Source organism: Salvelinus namaycush, chromosome 3 (genome assembly GCF_016432855.1).
Source record: "Salvelinus namaycush isolate Seneca chromosome 3, SaNama_1.0, whole genome shotgun sequence".
NCBI classification, from domain to species: Eukaryota; Metazoa; Chordata; class Actinopteri; order Salmoniformes; family Salmonidae; genus Salvelinus; species Salvelinus namaycush.
In genome coordinates this window covers 45,524,168-45,546,479 of record NC_052309.1, presented here as the reverse complement: position 1 = coordinate 45,546,479, position 22,312 = coordinate 45,524,168, and the positions used below count along the sequence as shown (strand labels likewise).

Below are 22,312 nucleotides of genomic sequence, written 5' to 3'. Positions count from 1 at the left end.
CTAGAGATATCCCTTTATTTGACAGTGGTTAGGGTGGTCGTCATTGGTGCTGGTGGCCTGGGTTCGAGACCCGCTAGGGAGGTCACCCTAATCTCACATTCGTAGCTATTTATTTTAACACTAGAACCGCTTAAGCAGTCATTTTGACTGCTCATGAATTTAAAAAATATATTACTCATGCCCCCCTTCGTTCTTTACTTATCCTAAATAAGTTTATATAACACACTGTCAGTGTTAGAATCTTAATATCACAAACAGAACTGGAGTAATAACCAGTTTTAGGAGGGCATGTCATTTTTTGAATGGTTTTCCCCCGTTCCCCCTCCTTTTCCTGACAGTTGAAAGTGCAGTACCCAGCTGATAATCACCTGGATAATTGCCTCAAATCTTTACATAAATTATACCAAAACTAATTTCACACATACTATAACAACAGATTAAATAAATTAAGTAAAGTTTGATGGAGAGAAAGGGGGTGAATGGGTGAGCGAGGGGAAGCGAACGATGCATAATTATAAACTGGGTGGTTCGAGCCCTGAATACTGATTGGCTGACAGCTGTGGTATATCAGACCGTATACCACGGGTATGACAAAACATGTATTTTTACTGCTCTAATTATGTTGGTAACCAATTTATAATAGCAATAAGGCACCTCGAAGGTTTGTGGTAAATGGCCAAAATACCACAGGCTGCGTGCACAAGCACTTCGCTACACTCACACAAGCATTTCACTACACTCGCAATAACATCTGATAACCATGTGTATGTGAACAATAAAATTTGATTTTCATAAGAACAGCCCTTATCCATGGTATATTGGCCAGATACTACACCCCCTCTGACCTTATTGCTTAATTATATAATCCCCAATTGTGAATGAAGAACAAGGTGGACCATTTTATTGAATTGATCTGTTCTGATTATAATCTAAAAATGGTATGTTATCAGTCTACTCTGGCCTACTTGGTGTAGGCTACACAGTGAGAACCTGTGTAATTGTACATGCTGAACAGCCAATATCTGGGAAAATATCCACATTGGGCAGCAGGTGAGCTAGTGTCAGAGAATGTGCTGATAGGGCTTGTGGACCCTTGGCAAGAGGAGAAATGTCACCATGGACAATTCCTTCACCTCACTGTCAAGAAAACTAATCTGGCCGGCACCATGAAAAAAGTGAGACAGGAGTTCCCTCCCTCTTTGCAAAATAAGGCACCTGCACAGCTATTGTACTCCAGAAAGGAAGAACAGTGCTGAACAATGACACACAATGAAGGTAGAACCTTTCACGCCTACTCCCGCTCCTATGCTCGACGTCGCCTGTCTACTAACCACCACTCCTGGCAATTATCATTCGCACTCCTGCTCCCCATCGTTACGCATACCTGGACCTCATCATCACCTTGAATACTCTCCCTTTATTTAGCCCTCGGTAGCCTCAATTCCATCACCACCAAGAACCGCTACCCTCTCCCTGTGCTAGCAAACAGCTCTGCAGGGTTCATCTCCGCCCCGTTGCTGAAACACCCAGATCCAAGGTACCCAAAGAAATTGTATCCATGTGCATACTACTCAAAGAAATTGAACTATGACGTTGGTGACTGGGAGCTACTGGCTGTGAAGTTGGCATTAGAGGAGTGGAGACACAGGCTGGAGGGCGCCAAGGACCCATTTCTCATCCTTACCAACCATCGTAACCTGTAGTACATATGGACAGCGAGGTGGCTGAACCCACGTCAAGCAGGGTGGGACTTTTTCTTCATATCACCCAGGTTCAAAGAACATCAAAGCCGATGCCCTGTCCAGTCTCCACGATTCGGGAGATGTTCCTGTCCTGAGTGCGCCTATCATTCCATCCTCCTGAATCATTGCCCCCGCGCTTTGGGACGTAGACATGTACATCTGCCAGGCTCTGGAGAGGGAACCTGCACCTGCTACCTACCCTCCAGAGAGCACGTATATCCCCAGGTGGGTAAAGAATTGGCTGTTGACCTGGGCGCACACATCCCTCGCTGCTGGACACCCAGGTATCACCTGCACTATTCAATCCATCTCCGCAAAGTACTGGTGGCCCACCTTGGCTCATGACGTCGCCCGCTATGTCATTTCCTGCTCCATATGTTCCCAAGCCAAATCTCCCCGGCACGCTCCTGCAGGGAAACTCATTCCCCTTTCCGTGCCTCAGCAGCCTTCAGGTACCAGCCTCAGTACAATGGGCAGGTGTAGAGGATCAACCAGGAGCTGGGGAGGTTCCTTAGGAATCACTGCCAAGACCGGTGGGGGAGTGGGCCCAGTTTTTTCCCTGGGCAGAGTACGCCCAGAACTCACTTCGTCACACCTCCACTGGGCTGATTCCCTTCCACTGCGTCCTGGGATATCAGCCGGCCCTGGCCGCAAGGACCCCGAGCGTGTCCTTGAGTGGTTCCAGCGCACAGAGGAGGTTTGGAGGCTTCCCACATGAGGCTCCAGCGCGCTGTCTGCCGCTAGAAGAAGCAGGCAGACCGTCACCGCAGTGAGGCTCCCATGTTCCATCCAGGTGATCACTTCTGGCTCTCCACCAGGAACCTCCCGCTCTGCCTGCCCTGCCGGACTCTAAGCCCCAGTTTATGGGGACCTTCAAGGTCCTCCAGAGGGTCAACAAGGTTGCATATCGATTACAACTCCCCACCAACTACCGGATCTTACCCTGTTTTCATGTTTCCCTCCTCAGGCCAGGGGTTCCTGGTCGCCTGGCTGGTGCCATCCCACGCGACAACCCTCCACCTCTCCCTGGACATCGATGGGACCCCAGCTTATGCCTTCAGGTCCCTCCTGGATTCCCGACGTCATGGCGGTCGGCTCCAGTACCTGATGAGTGGGAGGGGTATGGCCAGAGGAGCGCCTTGCCCTTGGGGCTGTCCTCGTCCTGTGGCTGTATCCGTGGGTCAGGAGCGTGTACTGTCACACTTACTCCCGCTCCAGCGCATGACATCACCGGTCTACTAACCAATCCTGGCAACCATAATTACGCACAACTGCTCCCCATCGTTACGCAGACCTGGACCTCATCCTCACCTTGATTATTCTCCATATATTTAGCCCTCAATAGCCTCAGTCATCAGCCAGTATTGGTTTTACCCACGTTCAGTACGCTTCTCCTGTTTTGTTTATCTGCCTTATTCTTTTCATTAACCTCACTTTCTGCACCTGCTTCCTGACTCCCAGCATATTCAATGTACAGGCTACAATGTGGGAATCTCCTCATGCGTGGTAATAACTACAGTACATGTATATAGGACTTACATCCTTGGCACAATAAAGTTATTATATTCTACTCTATCCATAGGCTTGATTAATGCCATTCAGACTTGACGTTGATACAACAACTATGATAGCTGAGGTTCATAGATTGGTATGAATATTAGTTCAGAATCTAACGTTTTATGGTCCATACACAGATTGGCTACATACTGTAGCTAGCTAGACATCTATAGGCATACAGTTATTTTTATCCTCCACTACACAATAAGCAAGTAAATAGTTAGCTAGCTATGTTACTTCAGCTGCATTGCAATGCAATCTTACACAATTGTACATTCAATTTGCAGTAAATACTTTAGCTAGCTAGATTCTTTACATCCACTGTTTCACAAGACGACAGCCTGGTTTGTTGGTTCTCAGGTGTCCCTAAAACATTAAACAACCCAAATTACCAATACATGTTTTGCTTGACTCGTTATGACGTTATAACTACTTACATTTGGTTCCACAGTAATGTTTTGTCAGCCATCTTCAACCAGGGACGGGTGGCTCGCATCAAATATGTCATTGGAACTACTCAATATGATTGGTCATATAAAAACCGTGGGACACAAATGCATAATGAGTGCTCTAACTCCCCCTTGCGGTGGTGTGGAGTAATGAAGCCATGACGATGGGTACCTCTAAGTACCGCGGTGCAAGCTCGCAACTTTTAAAGGAGGATGCACTGTAAGTGGAAGCATGGTAGCAACCTAGCTTAAGGCCGCCATGCCGGAAGTGCTTTCAATATACTTTGTATCCCTCATTTACTCAAGTGTTTCCTTTCTTTTGGAACTTACCTGTAAAATGGAGGGAGAGATATCGCTCGAGTCACAACAAAATAAAATATAACATTGCGGATAAAGTTCAGAAGTCTATATTTGACCCTTCCATTGCTTTAACGATGGAGGATTGGTTGATTTCCAGTATACGTTTTTTTTAAGATGATTGACAAGAAAAGTATTGTCCAACCCATTGGGTATCTCACTGCACCCTCATATGCCATGTCTTCAATAATGCAGACAGACGGATTAAAAGTACATTTACATTGTAATACTTCTAACAGATAACTTTTCTAACATTGCCCATAACTTTTGGACATTATAAAAACATTCCCAGAAAGCATGGATTATTGAGTCATTATTAATTTTACACTGCAGACATGGCTCTTGTATAATAAATTCTATACATGAATTTATACTGGATTAAGCGAAAAGTTTTGTTAACTGTAATCTCGTTAGTTATCTTCTTCTGGCTGCAAGCCCTAAGTCGGGATCAATATGACAACAGCCACTTCAAGTGCAGGGCGCAAAATTCAAAATATATTCTTTAGAAATATTTAACTTTCACACATTAACAAGTCCAATACAGCAAATGAAAGGTACACATCTTGTGAATCCAGCCAACATGTCCGATTTTTTAAATGTTTTATAGCGAAAACAGCACGTATATTTATGTTAGCTCACCACCAAATACAAAAAAGCACTAACATTTTTCACAGCACAGGTAGCATGCACAAAGCCAACCTAACTAACCAAGAACCAACCAAACTAACCAACAAACAACTTCATCAGATGACAGTCTTATAACATGTTATTCAATAAATCTATGTTTTGTTCGAAAAATGTGCATATTTCAGGTATAAATCATAGTTTACAATGCAGCTACAATCAGAAATTGCACCGAAAGCTGCCAGAATAATTACAGACGCCAACGTCAGATACCTAAATACTCATCATAAAACATTTCTGAAAAATCGATGGTGTACAGCAAATTAAAGACAAACATCTTGTGAATCCAGCCAATATTTCCGATTTTTTAAGTGTTTTACAGCGAAAACACAATATAGCATTATATTAGCTTACTACAATAGCCTACCACACTACCGCATTCATTCATCAAGGCACGTTAGCGATAGCAATAGGCACGTTAGCGATAGCGAATAAACCAGCAAGATATATAATTTTTGACTAACCTTGATAAGCTTCATCAGATGACAGTCCTATAACATCAGGTTATACATACACTTATGTTTTGTTCGAAAATGTGCATATTTAGAGCTGAAATCAGTGGTTATACATTGTGCTAACGTTGTGCTAACGTAGCATCTTTTTCCCACAACGTCCGGATATTTTTCTGACACTTTTTCTGACACACATATTCTGACCAAATTACTATTCATAAACATAACTAAAAAATACATGTTGTATAGGAAATGATAGATACACTAGTTCTTAATGCAATCGCCGTGTTAGAACTCTAAAAATAACTTCATTACGATATGCAGTTTACGTTATGGCGAGAGAGTACCCAAAACCTGGCCGCAAACGACTAGTTCACATGTACGACAGATATATGAAATAACATCATAAAATGGGTCCTACTTTTGATGATCTTTCATCAGAATGTTGTACAAGGGGTCCTTTGTCGGGAACAATCGTTGTTTGGATTTAGAATGTCCTCTTCTCCAGTCAATTAGCACGGAAAGCTAGCAAAGTAGCGCGAAGCTCTCCTTCCTGAACAAAGGCACACAACGCAACACACCTAACGTCCCGAAAAAATTTCAATAATCTAATGAAACTATATTGAAAAAACATACTTTACGATGATATTGTCACATGTATCAAATAAAATCAAAGCCGGAGATATTAGTCGACAGCTGTACAGAAGGCAAATCCAGGTCCCGCGCGCTCTCCAGAAAACAGGAAACTGGTGACACGTCATGCCAAGAGCTATTATGCGACGCCAGATCAAGTTACACACTCCATTTCTTCTCTCACTCCTTGTCGACATCTAGTGGAAGACGTATGAAGTGCATCTAAACTAATAAATATCAAGGACTTTAATAGGCAGCCCCTAGAAGAGAGCATCGATTTCAGATTTTCCACTTCCTGTCAGGAAGTTTGCTGCAAAATGAGTTCTGTTTTACTCACAGATATAATTCAAACGGTTTTAGAAACTAGAGAGTGTTTTCTATCCAATAGTAATAATAATATGCATATTGTACTAGCAAGAATTGAGTACGAGGCCGTTTGAAATGGGCACCTTTTATCCGGCTACTCAATACTGCCCCTGCAGCCCAAACAGGTTATGTTCCAACATTCACTCCATCTTGTGCTTTTAAGTCTTGGATCCAATAGTTTAGAGATTGTCAGTTGGATAGGCTCTCTGCAAGGTTTTGTATAGCTTACCAATCATATGAATAACCTTTTATGACTCAAATAAGATTCCCTAAAGATTGATCTGATGTCCAAAAATGTTGGGATATAAACTTTTAAATTGCATGTATTTGAAAATATCAACATTAGTCAATCCAAAATCTCTTTTTAAAGCTGTAATTGAAATAAAAGTACTTCCTATTACCAAGTAATTTACAGTTTCTATGCCTTTAGTTTTCCATGTGGACTAATTTATCGGTGAATTCTGGAAAGCTATCCAAGGGTTGTTCCATAAGGTTGTGTTTTTAGGGATTGATATTGGTTCTTGTAGAATATGTTTAATTTGCTTACATATTGTTATAGTGTTCTCAACTATGAATTTGTTCATGTTCTTAGCTTTTTACTTTGAAAATAGACATGTAAAAAGATTCTGGGGATGAGCATTTATCTATATGTCAGAAGTAAAAGCCTTGGTTAGCGAGTTGATACATTTCCAAGTCTTGAATGTTAAAACCACCCTCAGACTTAGAAAGACGTTAAACTTTCCTTTATATTCAAATAATTGTATTTGCCCATATGAAGTCTGTTATGACCGAGTATACTTTTTTAAAGAATGTCTTCGGTGGGGTAATTGGTATTACGGAAAATAAATGCAAAACTTTGGGAGCCATTCCATTCCAAAGAGGTTTATTGTACCCATAAGATGTATGGTAAAAATTTTCCATTTAATTAGATTTGCTTTCCTATTGTTGAGTAATGGAAAACAGTTATCTTTATATATTTATATATATTGTTTGTTGTCACTTATTAAACATCCTAAGTATTTCATATTTTTTGTGAAAAATTGCTGTAGATCTTGTGTTATTATTTTAATTTTTCCTATTGCCATTATTTCATTTTTTCCCACAATTTTTGAGTATTCTGAAAATATTATTAGCAAAGGGGGCATTGAGTTTTCAATATTGGTCAGGTACAGTATATCAGGAGATCATCTGCACCTGTTACGTTTGGGAACTGTCTAATTCTTTCTGCAATCAGTTAAATTGTCATGCTGAAACCGGAAAGGGCCTTCCCCAAATTGTTGCCACAAAGTTGGAAGCACAGAATCATCTAGAATGTCATTGTATGCTGTATCATTAAGATTTCCCTTCAATTGAACTAAGGAGCCTAGCCCAAACCATGATAAACAGCCTCCAGATCATTATTCCACCAAACTTTACTGCTGGCACTATGCATTCGGGCAGGTAGCGTTCTCCTGGCATCCGCCAAACCGAGATTAGTCAGTCGTACTGCCAGTTGTCCCTAGCACAAGGTGCACCTGTGAAATTATCATACTGTTTAATGAGCTTCTTGATGTGCCACACCTGTCAGAAGGATGGATTATCTTGGCAAAGAAGAAATGCTCACTAACTGGGATGCTAAACAAATTTGTGCACAAAATCTGAGAGAAATAAGCCTTTTGTGCATATGGAACATTTCAGGGATCTTTTATTTCAGCTCATGAAACATGGGACCAACACTTTACATGTTGTGTTTTATATTTTTGTTCAATATAAGTTACTACATATAGTCCAGTTTGTAAGATTATTTATGAAATGGGCTTTTACTTGATGTGTGATTCAGTGTTAGTGAGCTATGAAATTATGGATATACTGTATGTCCATTTATAAGTATTTACACTTCATGACATTATGATGACAAAAATACCCAGTACACGCAAAAAGGTAATTTAAGCCTATGGTGCCTGGACTTAATGTTTCAGGAGAAGAACCCAATAGTATTTAGATGATTATGTTCTAAGTCATGCACACAACACCACACTCAGCAATCTGAAGGAGTAAGCATTTTAGTACATTACAAGCAATAGGATTTGGCAGGGATATAGTGCCTTCGGAAAGTATTCAGACCCCTTGACTTTTTCCACATTTTGTTATGTTACAGCCTTATTCTAAAATTGATTAAATCGTTTTTTCCCCCTGATCAATCTACACACAATACCCCATCATGACAAAGCAAAACAAGGTTTACAGAAACTTTTGTAAATGTATAATTTTTTAAATTACATTTACATAAGTATTCAGACCCGTTACTCAGTACTTTGTTGAAGCACCTTTGGCAGCGATTACAGCCTCAAGTGTTGTTGGGTATGACGCTACAAGCCTGGCACACCTGTATTTGGGGAGTTTCTCCCATTCTTCTCTGCAGATGCTCTCAAGCTCTGTCAGGTTGGATGGGGACCGCTGCTGCGCTGTGTTCTTGGGGACCTTCAATGCTGCAGAAATGTTTTGGTACCCTTCCCCAGATCTGTGCCTCGACACAATCCTGTCTCAGAGCTCTATGGACAATTTCTTCGACCTCGTGGCTATATAGACAGATGTGTGCATTTCCAAATCATGTCCAATTAATTGAATTTACCACAGATGGACTCCAATCAAGTTGTAGAAACATCTCAAGGATGATCAATGGAAACAGGATGCACTTCAGCTCAATTTTGTGTCGCATAGCAAAGGATCTGAATACTTATGTAAATAAGGTATTTCAGATATTTTTTAAATATACATTTGCAAAAATGTCTAAAAAAACTTTTTATTTGCTTTGTCATTATGGGGTATTGTGTGTAGATTTCTGAGGATTGTATTTATTTAATCCATTTTAGAATAAGGCTATAACGTAACAAAATATGGAAAAAGCCAAGGGGTCTGAGTACTTTCTGAAGGCACTGTATATCTTTTCCTACTAATCTTTCTCTTGCTCCATCATGACTTCTCACTTTTATATTTGCTACTTTGAGACTCAGTGACGAGTAGATACCTTATTCTTACCTTCCTGAAGCAAGCAAACTATAATGTATGGTGAACAAGTCTGGGCTCCTACAATTGTCCTTGACCATATATCTGTTGTCGAAGAACACCCCAGCTTTTGTTCCTTTGAATATCTACTTTGTGGAAACAAAGAAAATAAATATTGCATTGAAATAAGAGTACAGAGTACAGTTTATCTTCCTTTGTTGTTACCTTCCTGAAGTAAGACGTTTCTGCTGTATCATCTGAGCACAGTTGTTGTAACGCATACAGAGAAGATATAACAATAAACAATTCAAGCCAAAAACTGCTTATGTGCAACAGTGCCATGATACATTTCCCAAATCTCTACACAAATAAAAAAGCATCATACACTGGGTCAAAGAACAATGTAAGCTGACAGTAATTGTCTTCTTAATACATTAAAATGCCACTCTGCTGGTAAAAAGTACCAAATTGCTAAGTGGAGCACCTTGGTCAAATAAATTGACCACTGACAGTGCTTTGCTGTTACATGAACACACAATGCAAGGGACAGAAAGTCTAATTATGGCCTTCATTTTCTGCACCCTCCTCCATTCCACAATGACCTCAAGAGCAGACCCATTGTGGAGTCAGCATCTCTCACCAGCTTGTTAATAGAAACGTCATTCCTCTCATTGCTTGTAGGCTGCTTGGCTGGGGACGTAACATGCAGGACCCATAATCCACAAGTGTCAATCCAGGTTTTCTAAGCCTTTGCCTAAATCTACCCAAACCCTAACCTTAACCACTCGCTATTTCATGTAAATCTTGGTCATTTGGAAAGCCATCCGATAATTACTCATTATTATTATTCAGAGTATGTGAGCATTTATCAGGCTGTTGTGAGAGTTTGTTGTGAGATCAAGTTGGCACAGTTCCCACCACTATACAAGTATCACATCCACCCACCACAGGGAAGAGACAGTCTCTCCCCTGGAGCCAAACTTCCAAATGTTAACACTCAACTCACCTTTTCCCCCTTCATTAAAACCAGGAGAATAACTGGCCTGAGGACCCACGGTCGAAAGCAGCGGCCACGCTGTTGAGAAGGTGTATAGTATTGCCCATCACTCAAGTGCACGCTGTGCCGTCGCAGCAGAGGTAGCTCGGCCACTTTCCAATTTCCCTCACAGTGGCTCGACCTTTCTGCCGTCTGTGTTTTCTCCCTTTTATTAATGCTGGGAGTTTGTTTGCCTGTGGTGTTGGGAGTGCCAGGTCCCCGTGGTGGCCCAGTCTCGGGCCTCTATGGCTGACTAACATGCTAATTGAAACCCATTCTCTCCGTGGGCTAGCTGTGTAATGAGAGCCAATCTGGTGAGGTGGAACCTGGTAGTCCTGATAGTAGCCCTCCTCCGCTCTGGCATCCCTGCAAGGCATCTCTCTCTCTCTCTCTCTCTAAATTAAGTTATTCTGATATTGAGGGGAGAGCTGGCCTAGCAACATCATGTCTCCGTTGCCCAGGACTATATGAGGGTGAAGTAATGTTCACCAGTTGGCAATGTGTTTTTATTGTCCCTTCAAATTGCACAACAAACTGCAGAAATGCTACGTGTTTTGGTCCGTAGACAACGCTGAATAGTGTTAGGAATAGTTATGGAGGGCAGGTAGCCTAGCGGTTAAGAATCCCCTAGGTGAAAAATCTGTCAATGTGCCCTTGAGCAAGGCACTTAACCCTATGTAAGTCACTCTGGATAAGAACGTCTGCTAAAATGTACATGTAAATAGTGTAAGCTGTGGGGCCAACTTCTTAAGGATTGGCGTCCCGTCAACAGGACAGTTGTAAATCATGTAGCGCGTTATGTCAAGATTGCAGATTTTAGGGAAACAACAAATGTCGGGTCATATCGGCTTATATATCGGCTGAAAGCTTAAATTCTTGTTAATATAACTGCACTGTCCAATTACTGTAGCTACTACTGCGAGAAAATGCCATGCTATTGTTTGAGGAGAGCTCCTAACAACAAAACACTTTTTTCACCGCGATAGGTTTGATAAATTCACCTCTGAAGGTGAAATGTGTACTTACATTCTGAAATCTTGCTCTGATTTATAATCCAAAGGGTCCCAGAGATAACATGAAGTGTCGTTTTGTTAGATAAAATCCTTTATCATATCCTAAAAAGGTCCATATAGCATGCACGATCGATTTTGTATTTCCACTCGTTCAATTTGCATAGACAGGAATCTGTGAAAATCTCACCCTAAAAGTTGTTTCAACGAGTCAAATCACGTTCGTATGTATTCATCAGAGATCCTAGAAGGTAACAAGACTTCACTATATCATTAGGGGTGTAGTATATCCAATAGGACACCATATTTGTACAGAGAGCGATCCTTGCACGCCGATAACGCCGGCGGTCATCACATGAACGACTGTATCTTTGTCAAATAAGCACCACTCGGGGTCAAACAGAGCTAGCTAGATAGCCAGTGAGCTGGGCTTTATGGGAGTATCCATATATATGAAACCATATATATGTCGTAAAATGTAGCTACTAACCTTGCATGACAGCATGCCTTTTCATTTTGGACAAAAATTATAAGGGTATTCAAAGTTATGAAAACTGGTTGTTTTGCAAATGTTGAACTTATAATATGGCTACTAATACTTGGAAAGCTAAATCAAAGTCCAAGTATACAGATTTGACGATATTCTTGCAGGAAAATTTTATATGAATGCGAATGTCTCCTTCACAGTTTGCCCAAATATACCTGGGGACTTCACACTAAAAGTATCTTCGTTCACTCATACTTCAAGTTATCAATCTGAAACTTTGCACATACACTGCTGCCATCTAGTGAACACTATCGAAATTACAACCAGAGTGATGGCTAGAACTCTGACCTTTCTCTTGCTTTTCAAAGATGGTGGTAGGAAAAGACTGGTTGGTTTTTTCTTTGTATTTTCTTCTACCAGATCTATTGTGTTATATTCTCCTACATTCAATTCACATTTCTACAAACTTCAAAGTGTTTCCTTTCAAATGGTACCAAGAATATGCATATCCTTGCTTCAGGGCCTGAGCTACAGGCAGTTAGATTTGGGTATGTAATTTAGGCATACATTTAAAAAAAAGCGGGCTATCCCTAAGAAACATTTTCAGTCATTGAAGATCTGACTTACTTTATTTGACTTAATCATTTTCAATATGTACATTATAAGGTTGCCTCTCCATTTTGTTGGTTGCGATTAAAGCCAGGATACAATAGAGCACCCTGGCTACTGTTAATCTCTTTAATATTTTAATTTGATTTCTTCTAAGCTCTCGGAGGTGGTTCTGAGGACGTAACCAGGGTTTGAGTTTTTGTGAGGTCTGGAAGGGGCTCAATTACTGCATTTCTATAGAATAAAATAAACATATAAATGCTAATTGAAGAACAGCAAAAACAAGCAAAAATGACCCAGACATTATTGCCGTGGCTGCTGTAGGTTCACTCACCTCAGTTAATCTACAAACACATAGCCGTAGCTATACAATTGTAATGTTATAACTTTGAACGGGGGGAAATATGAGAAACTATTCACACTGATACGTAGCAACAGCAACTGTTGAGTCAGTTTGGTATTTAGTATTTTATTAGGGATCCCCATTAGCTGTGTCACGCCCTGACCTTAGAGATCCTTTTTTATGTCTCTATTTTTGGTTTGGTCAGGGCGTGAGTTGGGGTGGGTATTCTATGTTCTATGTTGTGTATTTCTTTGTGTTTTTCCCGGATGTGGTTCTCAATCAGGGGCAGCTGTCTATCATTGTCTCTGATTGAGAACCATACTTAGGTAGCCCTTTTTTCCAGCTGTCTTTGTGGGAAGTTGACTTTGTTTAGGGCACATAGCATTTGAGCTTCACGGTTTGTTTTGTAGTGTTTATTGTTTTGTTCTGCGTCTTTTTCCCAAATAAAAATAAAATGTACGGTCAACACGCTGCACCTTGGTCTTCCTTCAACGACGGCCGTGACAAGCTGTTGCAAAAGCAGCACCTGCTCTTCCTGGGGTCCACACAAAACATGAAACATGACATAATACAGAACATTAATAAACAAGAACAGCTCAAGTGCTTTTTTTTTAAAGGCACACATAGCCTACATATCACTGCATACACACAAACTACCTAGGTCAAATGAGGGAGAGGCGTTGTGCCGTGAGGTGTTGCTTTATCTGTTTTTTCAACCAGGTTTGCTGTTTATTTGAGCAATATGAGATGGAACAGAGTTCCATGCAACAATGGCTATATATAATACTGTACGCTTTCTTGAATTTGTTCTAGATTTGGGGACTGTGAAAAGACCCCTGGGGGCATGTCTGGTGGGGTAAGTGTGTGTGTCAGAGCTGTGTGTAAGTTGACTATGCAAACAATTTGGGATTTTCAACACAATGTTTCTTATAAAAAGAAGAAGTGATGCAGTCAGTCTCTCTTCACCTCTCCAGAGAGACTGGCATGCATAGTGTTTATATCAGCCCTCTGATTACAATGAAGAGCATGATGTGTCACTCTGTTCTGGGCCAGCTGCAGCTTAACTAGGTCTTTGGTTGCAGCACTGGACCAAACGACTGGACAATAATCAAGATTAGACAATCTAGAGCCTGCAGAACTTGCTTTGGAGTGTGGTGTCAAAATGCACACTTTGGAGTGTGGTGTCAAAAAGCAGAGCATTGTAATGAATTGCATAAAATCATCAACTCTTTAAATAGATCTCTTTTCTCAAATTACATAGTGTTCACACTTGTATTCCTAAGCATTACTAATCAAGCTCTGCACAAACAGACATTTAAACCTCTTGGCGCATGGATCCCTTTAACGGGATCATTTTCATAAACAACCGCTGAATTGCAGAGCGCCAAATTTAAAAAAAAAAATACAAAAAATATGTATTTTCATGAAATCGCAAGTGAAATATACCAAAACACAGCTTAGCTTGTTGTTAATCCACCTATCGTGTCAGATTTTGAAAATATGCTTTACAGCGAAAGCAATCAAAGCATTTGTGAGTTTATCGATCACTAGACAAAACTTTACGAACAGCTAGCAGCAATGTAGATTGGTCACGAAAGCCAGAAAAGCAATAAAATGAATCGCTTACCTTTGATGATCTTCGGATGTTTGCACTCATGAGACTCCCAGTTACACAATAAATGTTCCTTTTGTTCGATAAATATTATTTTTATATCCAAAAACCTCCATTTGGTTGGTGCGTTATATTCAGAAATCAACAGGCTCGAGCAGTCATGAAGGGCAGACGAAAATTCCAAATAGTATCCGTAAAGTTCGTAGAAACATGTCAAATGTTTTTTATAATCAATCCTCAGGTTGTTTTTAACATAAATAATCGATAATATTTCAACCGGACGGTAAACTATTCAATAACAGAGATAAAGAAAATGTCGAGCTACAACTTTCGCACGCATGAACTAATGGAAGGACATACGTCTATCCACTGACGGGTTTTGATAAATCTCGCTCAGTTTTCAGAATAAAAGCTTGAAACTATGTCTAAAGACTGTTCACACCCTGTGGAAGCCATTGGAAAATGAATCTGGTTGATATCCCTTTAAATGGACAAAAGGCAGGCAATGGAACAGGGATTATACTGTTATACTCACAGGCAATATTTTGACAGTTTTGGAAACTTTAGAGTGTTTTCTATCTTAATCTGTCAATTATATGCATATTCTAGCATCTGGGCCTGAGAAATAGGCAGCTTACATTGGGAACGTTATTTTTTCCAAACATAAAAATTCTGCCCCCTAGCTTCAAGAGGTAGAGCACACAGATGATCGTATTATCACATTTTCATGATTTATTAGAATATTAATTAGGATTCTGTATTAATATCAGTAAAGGTGGGTAATGGGTAAACTATAAACTCCAGTGGGCGATCGAGATATAAATTAATAGGTATTACATTTTTTGAACTGTAATGTTTGCATTTTTATCAAAATGGCCATAATTTTGTCCGGCATCTTGCAAAGACACTATCAGCAGCGTCTCCAGTTGCCTACTTGAGCCGACTGCGAGATGGGGTAGTTTGTTTCACTTCTCAGGCCCACGAGTTAGCCATTTGAGAAAGCGGTGAATGTGCTGCTAAAAAGGCAAATCCGGGAGGCAAGTCCGGGGGACGCATGCGATCATAACTAACAACCTCACTGTTCATGATTCCACTCCTTCGTAAAGAGGCAGGTGCAAATAGATTTCAGTCAGATCAAGAATATAATCATTCTGAGCTTTGATCAACACTGGGAGCAATATTTAGATGTTGACCCGTAATTGGTTTTCATTATTGTGTACAAATATATAGCATAGACTGAGGTCTGGATGTCGATGTCCTCATATGTAGTTACGGCCCTGGGTTGTTCTTTGTTACTGAGAAAATCAAATTGGGTTCAGTGTGAGTGCCATTGATCTATGCATTTGGGCTTCAAAGTTCTCTAACAGAAGAAAAGCATTAGGGCAATCATGGCATGTGGTGAATGGCATAAGAAACATGTCTTATCTCCACCCGGCACAGCAGGAAGAGGACTGGCCACCCCTCAGAGCCTGGTTCCTCTCTAGGATTCTTCATAGGTTACTGCCTTTCTAGGGAGTTTTTCCTATCCACCGCACTTCTACATCTGCATTGCTTGCTGTTTGGGGTTTTAGGCTGGGTTTCTGTATATTACTTTGTGACATCTGCTGATGTAAAAAAGGGCTTTATAAATAAATTGGTTTGATTAAATATTATCGAGCATGTACTGTTCCAATACAAAAAGGCTCCCTAAAAAGATTGTCTGGGCTACATTGTTTGGGCTACTTCCTCTCGGTACAATTGCAGTTGATGAGAGCCATTTCATTTGGTTTCAGTCCACGTTGTTGGACGCACTGGAACCTTTCCGATTTGCCGCATTTAAATCAGAACCGGCAACTCTAAACCTTGTGCAAAAACCACTTAGGTAGGCCTAAATTCAATTCTTAACTACAGCGAACATATTAGGACAGCATCAGTCTCAGGCTGTCCTAATATGGACACTGTACATAACATCACTCACTTCATTTAGACACCTCATGTCTTAAGTGTTGATCACTTAGCACCTGTGCTCAGTATAATGAAGATTAGTGAGCTGCACAATTTAGTGGCCTTTGGAAGAAGCCAATTAGTCCCAATTATAGTGTCCTTGGTGGATATATCGCTCCTATGCCTCCTGGCAGAGCTGTTGGCTTTGATACACTTTCATTTAGCTGACTGGCTCCCCCTGGGAATGACAGACAGGTAGGAAGTGGAGGAGGATGGGAGAGAGGGGGACAGAGTGAGGATAAATAAATTGGAAGAAGAATGAGAGGGGGTTGAGTGAGAGAGGAGAAAAGGAGAGTGAGCGAGAAAGAGAGAGAGAGGCAGAGAGAAAATGAGAGAGAATGCAGCCTTTGTACTCCAGCGCTGGAGGGCTGGTATACCCTCCTCTGAGTGGACTTGTCTCATCCATAGTCATGTGTTTGGAGTTATGTCTGTGCTGAGGAGAGCAGGAAAGTAGCCGCAAGATGTTGCTTATCAGCCATCTCACACTCTCAGGGAAAGGCAGCTCGGATCTGTTCAACATCGATTTACACAAGTGTGTGTGCGTGTGTGTGTGTGCAAGTGTGTGTGTGCATGTTTTTGTGTACATGCCAACATGAATGACACTCAGCAAAAAAGTTTGCTGCCTCCCGAGTGGCACAGCGGTCTAAGGCACTGTATCGCAGTGTTGCGGTGTCACTACAGCCTGGGGTTGAATCCCAGACTGTGTCATTAACGACCGTGACCTGGAGTCCCATAGGGCGGCGCACAATTGGCCCAGCGTCGTCCGGGTTAGGGGAGGGTTTGGCCGGGGGGCTTAACTTGGATTATCACCGATAAGTTGGTGCAGCTGGCTTCCGGGTGGGTGTGAAGAAGCGCGGTTTGGCGGGTCATGTTTCAGAGGACGCATGACCTTTCACCTCTCCCGAGCCCGTTCGGGAGTTCCAGCAATGTGACAAGATCGTAATCACAAAAAAATGTAAAGGTCATTTAATACTTTTGAAAACATTCTGCTTGTTGGTCTGAATGTTACAAGGTAGTGTTCTATTGACACATTTAAACTGAGACACTTAATGCGAAAGTCACTAAACAACACTTATTGAGTAAATTCATTCATACATAAGGAAAAGGGGCTTTGGGGATATATCCATGAATTGAAAAATGATATTATTATTCAAAAGCACTATATTTTCTAAGTATGAAAAAAATGCTGCGGGATACACAGTAATCTATGCAAATATGAAATAGTCACTTGTATCCATTTGAGAAAGAAACTGCTCAAGGGGGTATTTAATGTAAATTCGGGGAAAGAAATACTAATTCCTAATCTTACCCATCTTTCCATTCCTTAAAGAGTTTTCGGCAAAGTGCACAGCACATAAGGATGGATTGCTCTATCCCTCGAAGTAACTTTGTTCTCTGCTCCAAATGAACTTTCCTTCAATAGTTGATTGATGTCAATGGGAGCTATGCATAAAAAACGAGGAGTTATGCACACCGATTGCAGTTCAGGATACTACCCCAAAAATCGTAATTTATTTCAAAGGTCGATAACACCTTCACTTTGGTGAATCCAAATATGTGTTAGTAAAACATCTGGTAGAGTAACTTATTTGACACATTTCATGAAGTGAAACTATTTGAACTCATGTATAAGTTTTCTGGAATACTTGAAGACTGTCCTTATCTATAACAAATTACAATGTTTTACTAGTAAAGAAAACAAGGGAATACACGTCTCGTTATTAAAATGTTAGCAGCCTTTCTTAAAAAGGGGAGAAAAAAATGTGCATTGCAATTTCAGAAAATGTACTTATAATACAGTGAGCTCCCAAAGTATTGGGACAGTGACACATTTTGTATTGTTTTGGCTCTGTACTCCAGCACTGTGGATTTGAAATGATACAATGACTAAGAGGTTAAATTGTAGACTGTCAGCTTTAATTTGAGGGTATATTCATCCATATCGGGTGAACCGTTTAGAAATTACACCACTTTTTGTTCATAGTCCCACCATTTTAGGGGACCAAATGTATTGGGACAAAATCACTTATATGTGTATTAAAATAGTAAAAAGTTAATTATTTGGTCCCATATTCATAACACTCAATGACTACATTAACCTGTTTGGGCTGCAGGGGCAGTATTGAGTAGCCGGATAAAAGGTGCCCATTTCAAACGGCCTCGTACTCAATTCTTGCTCGTACAATATGCATATTATTATTACTATTGGATAGAAAACACTCTCTAGTTTCTAAAACCGTTTGAATTATATCTGTGAGTAAAACAGAACTCATTTTGCAGCAAACTTCCTGACAGGAAGTGGAAAATCTGAAATCGATGCTCTCTTCTAGGGCCTGCCTATTAATGTCCTTGATATTTATTAGTATAGATGCACTTCATACGTCTTCCACTAGATGTCGACAGGCAGTGAGAGAAGAAATGGAGTGAATAACTTGATCTGGGGTCGAACAAAAGCTCTTTGTATGACGTGTCACCAGTTTCCTGTTTTCTGGAGAGCGCGTGAAGGGACCTGGATTTGCCTTCTGTACAGCTGTCGTTATAGACGACTAATATCTCCGGCTTTGATTTTATTTGATACATGTGACAATATCATCGTAAAGTATGTTTTTTCAATATAGTTTTATTAGATTATTGAAATTTTTTCGGGACGTTAGGCGTGTTGCGTTGTGTGCCTTTATTCAGGAAGGAGAGCTTCGAGCCACTTTGCTAGCTTTCCGTGCTAATTGACTGGAGAAGAGGACATTCTAAATCCAAACAACGATTGTTCCCGACAAAGGACCCCTTGTACAACATTCTGATGAAATATCGTCAAAAGTAGGACCCATTTTATGATGCTATTTCATATATCTGTCGAACATGTGAAATAGTCGTTTACGCCCAGATTTTGGGTACTCTCAAGCTATACCTAAGCTGGATGTCGTAATGAAGTTATTTTTAGAATTCTAACACGGCGATTGCATTAAGAACTAGTGTATCTATCATTTCCTATACAACATGTATTTTTTAGTAACGTTTATGTATAGTTATTTGGTCAGAATAGTTGAGTGCCATAAAAATATCTGCACATTCTGGGAAAAAGATGCTACGTTAGCACAATGTATAACCACTGATTTCAGCTCTAAATATGCACATTTTCGAACAAAACATAAGTGTATGTATAACCTGATGTTATAGGACTGTCATCTGATGAAGCTTATCAAGGTTAGTCAAAAATTATATATCTTTTGCTGGTTTATTCGCTATCGCTAACGTGCCTATTGCTATCGCTAACGTGCCTTGATGAATGAATGCGGTAGTGTGGTAGGCTATTGTAGTAAGCTAATATAATGCTATATTGTGTTTTCGCTGTAAAACACTTAAAAAATCGGAAATATTGGCTGGATTCACAAGATGTTTGTCTTTAATTTGCTATACACCATCGATTTTTCAGAAATGTTTTATGATGAGTATTTAGGTATTTGACGTTGGTGTCTGTAATTACTCTGGCTGCTTCGGTCCTATTTGTGACGGTAGCTGTGATGGTAGCTGCAATGTAAAACTGATTTATACCTCAAATATGCTAATTTTTCGAACAAAACATAGATTTATTGTATAACATGTTATAAGACTGTCATCTGATGAAGTTGTTTCTTGGTTAGTTTGGTTGGTTCTTGGTTAGTTAGGTTGGCTTTGTGCATGCTACCTGTGCTGTGAAAAATGTCTGTCCTTTTTTGTATTTGGTGGTGAGCTAACATAAATATATGTGGTGTTTGCAATGGAAAACATTTTAAAAATCGGACATGTTGGCTGGATTCACAAGATGTTTATCTTTCATATGCTGTATTGGACTTGTTAATGTGTGAAAGTTAAATATTTCTAAAAAATTGATTTTGAATTTCGCGCCCTGCACTTGAAGTGGCTGTTGTCATATTGTGCCCGGCTTCGGGCTTGCAGCCCAAAGAAGTTAAGCTTGTGACTATAAATTTGTTGGATGCATTTGCTGTTTGTTATGGTTGTGTTTCAGATCATTTTGTGCCCAATAGAAATGAATGGTAAATAATGTATTGTGTCACTTTTATTGTAAATAAGAATAGAATATGTTTCTAAACACTTCTACATTAATGTGAATGCTACCATGATTATGGAAAATCCTGAATGAATCGTGAATATTGATGAGTGAGAAGTTGCAGAGGCATAAATAGCATACACCCAAAATATGCTAACCTCCCCTGTTATTGCTATTGTCTACTAAGTTATATGGAATTGTTTTAAGAACGTCTTACCAAGGATCAGTTAGATATTTGATTTTACATTTTAAGATCCCTTGAAGTATCTAACAAATATACAGTACCAGTCAAAAGTTTGGACACACCAACTCATATAAGGGTTTTTCTTTATTTATATTTTTACTATTTTCTACATTGTAGAATAATAGTGAAGACATAAACTATGAAATAACACATATGGAATCATGTAGTAACCTAAAAAGTGTTATACAAATCATATATGTTATGTTTGAGATTCTTCAAAGTAGCCACCCTTTGCCTTGATGATAGCGTTGCACTCCTGGCATTCTTTCACCAGCTTCATTCGGTAGTCAACTGGAATGCATTTCAATTAACAGGTGTGTCTTGTTCATTTGTGGAATTTATTTCCTTCTTAATGCGTTTGATCCAATCAGTTGTGTTGTGACAAGGTAGGTGCGGTATACAGAAGAGAGCCCTATTTGGTAAAATACCAAATCCATATTATAGCAAGAACAGCTCAAATAAGCAAAGATAAATTACAGTCCATCATTACTTTAAGACATGAAGGCCATTCAATCCGGAAAATGTCAATAACTTTGAAAGTTTCTTCAAGTGCAGTCGCAAAAACCATCAAGCGCTATGATAAAACTGTCTCTCAGGAGGAATGGCAAAGGAAAGGAAGACCCAGAGTTACCTCCGCTGCAGAGGATAAGTTCATTAGAGTTACCAGCCTCAGAAATTGCAGCCCAAATAAATGCTTGTGGTGGTTAATTTCTTTACTATCAAATAAGGGGAGACAAATTTATCACACAAGTCAGAGTTATACTTAAACTAAATCTTTATTCACTTATTAATAAGGGAGCAGGTCAATACAACACACACATATAAAGTGAATTGATTGACTGCTCTACGTTAATGATCGCCCTCAGATGATTTGCTGAGAGCCCCGAGACAAAGGTATAAATGTATTTTATAGCCAAGATACACCCACTTCAGTCTACATGACAAACAACAGATGTATGGAATGGGTCACAAGGTTAAAATGTGTATGAGAGATACTTATAATTCACAGCAGCCAGTATCTACTGTTAAAACTGTTCTCATTGTGTAGAAACCAGGGTCTGGCTCCGAGCCATCTCTACCTGGTACCTTATAGAACAGAAGCATTAACTCATGCTCTGGAATGCGGTATCACCCAAAGACATTGTAAATCTCCTGTCAGTGTAAAATCTCCCAGAGGCCCACTTTCAGTTCACACAGACACAATAGAGTTATAAGAACACTGTATTATGTTGCAAAAAACAACCATTTGATGCAATTACAGAATTATAACATAATCTTGCAATTTTGTTCTTACATGCTTCACAGAGTTCAAGTAACTGACACATCTCAACATCAACTGCCAGAGGTGAATCGGGCCTTCATGGTCGAATTGCTGCAAAGAAACCACTACTAAAGGACACCAATAATAAGAAGAGACTTGCTTGAGCCAAGAAACATGAGCAATGGACATTAGACCGGTGAAAATCTGTCATTTGGTCTGATGAGTCCAAATTTGAGATTTTTGGTTCCAACCACAGTGTCTTTCTGAGACGCAGAGTAGGTGAACGGATTACCTCCGCATGTGTGTTTCCCACCGTGAAGCATGGAGGAGGAGGACGTATGCTGGTGTGGGGGTGCTTTGCTGGTGACACTATCGGGATTTGTTTATAAATCAAGACACACTTAACCAGCATGGCTACCACAGCATTCTGCAGCGATACGCCATCCCATCTGGTTTG

General features: G+C 40.1%; 1 pseudogene; it reads right to left on the bottom strand.

Annotated features, from left to right (window-relative positions):
• Positions 1-2,705: 2,705 nt before the first annotated feature.
• LOC120043890 overlaps positions 2,706-22,312 on the bottom strand; it is a 58,420-nt pseudogene continuing 38,813 nt past the window's right edge.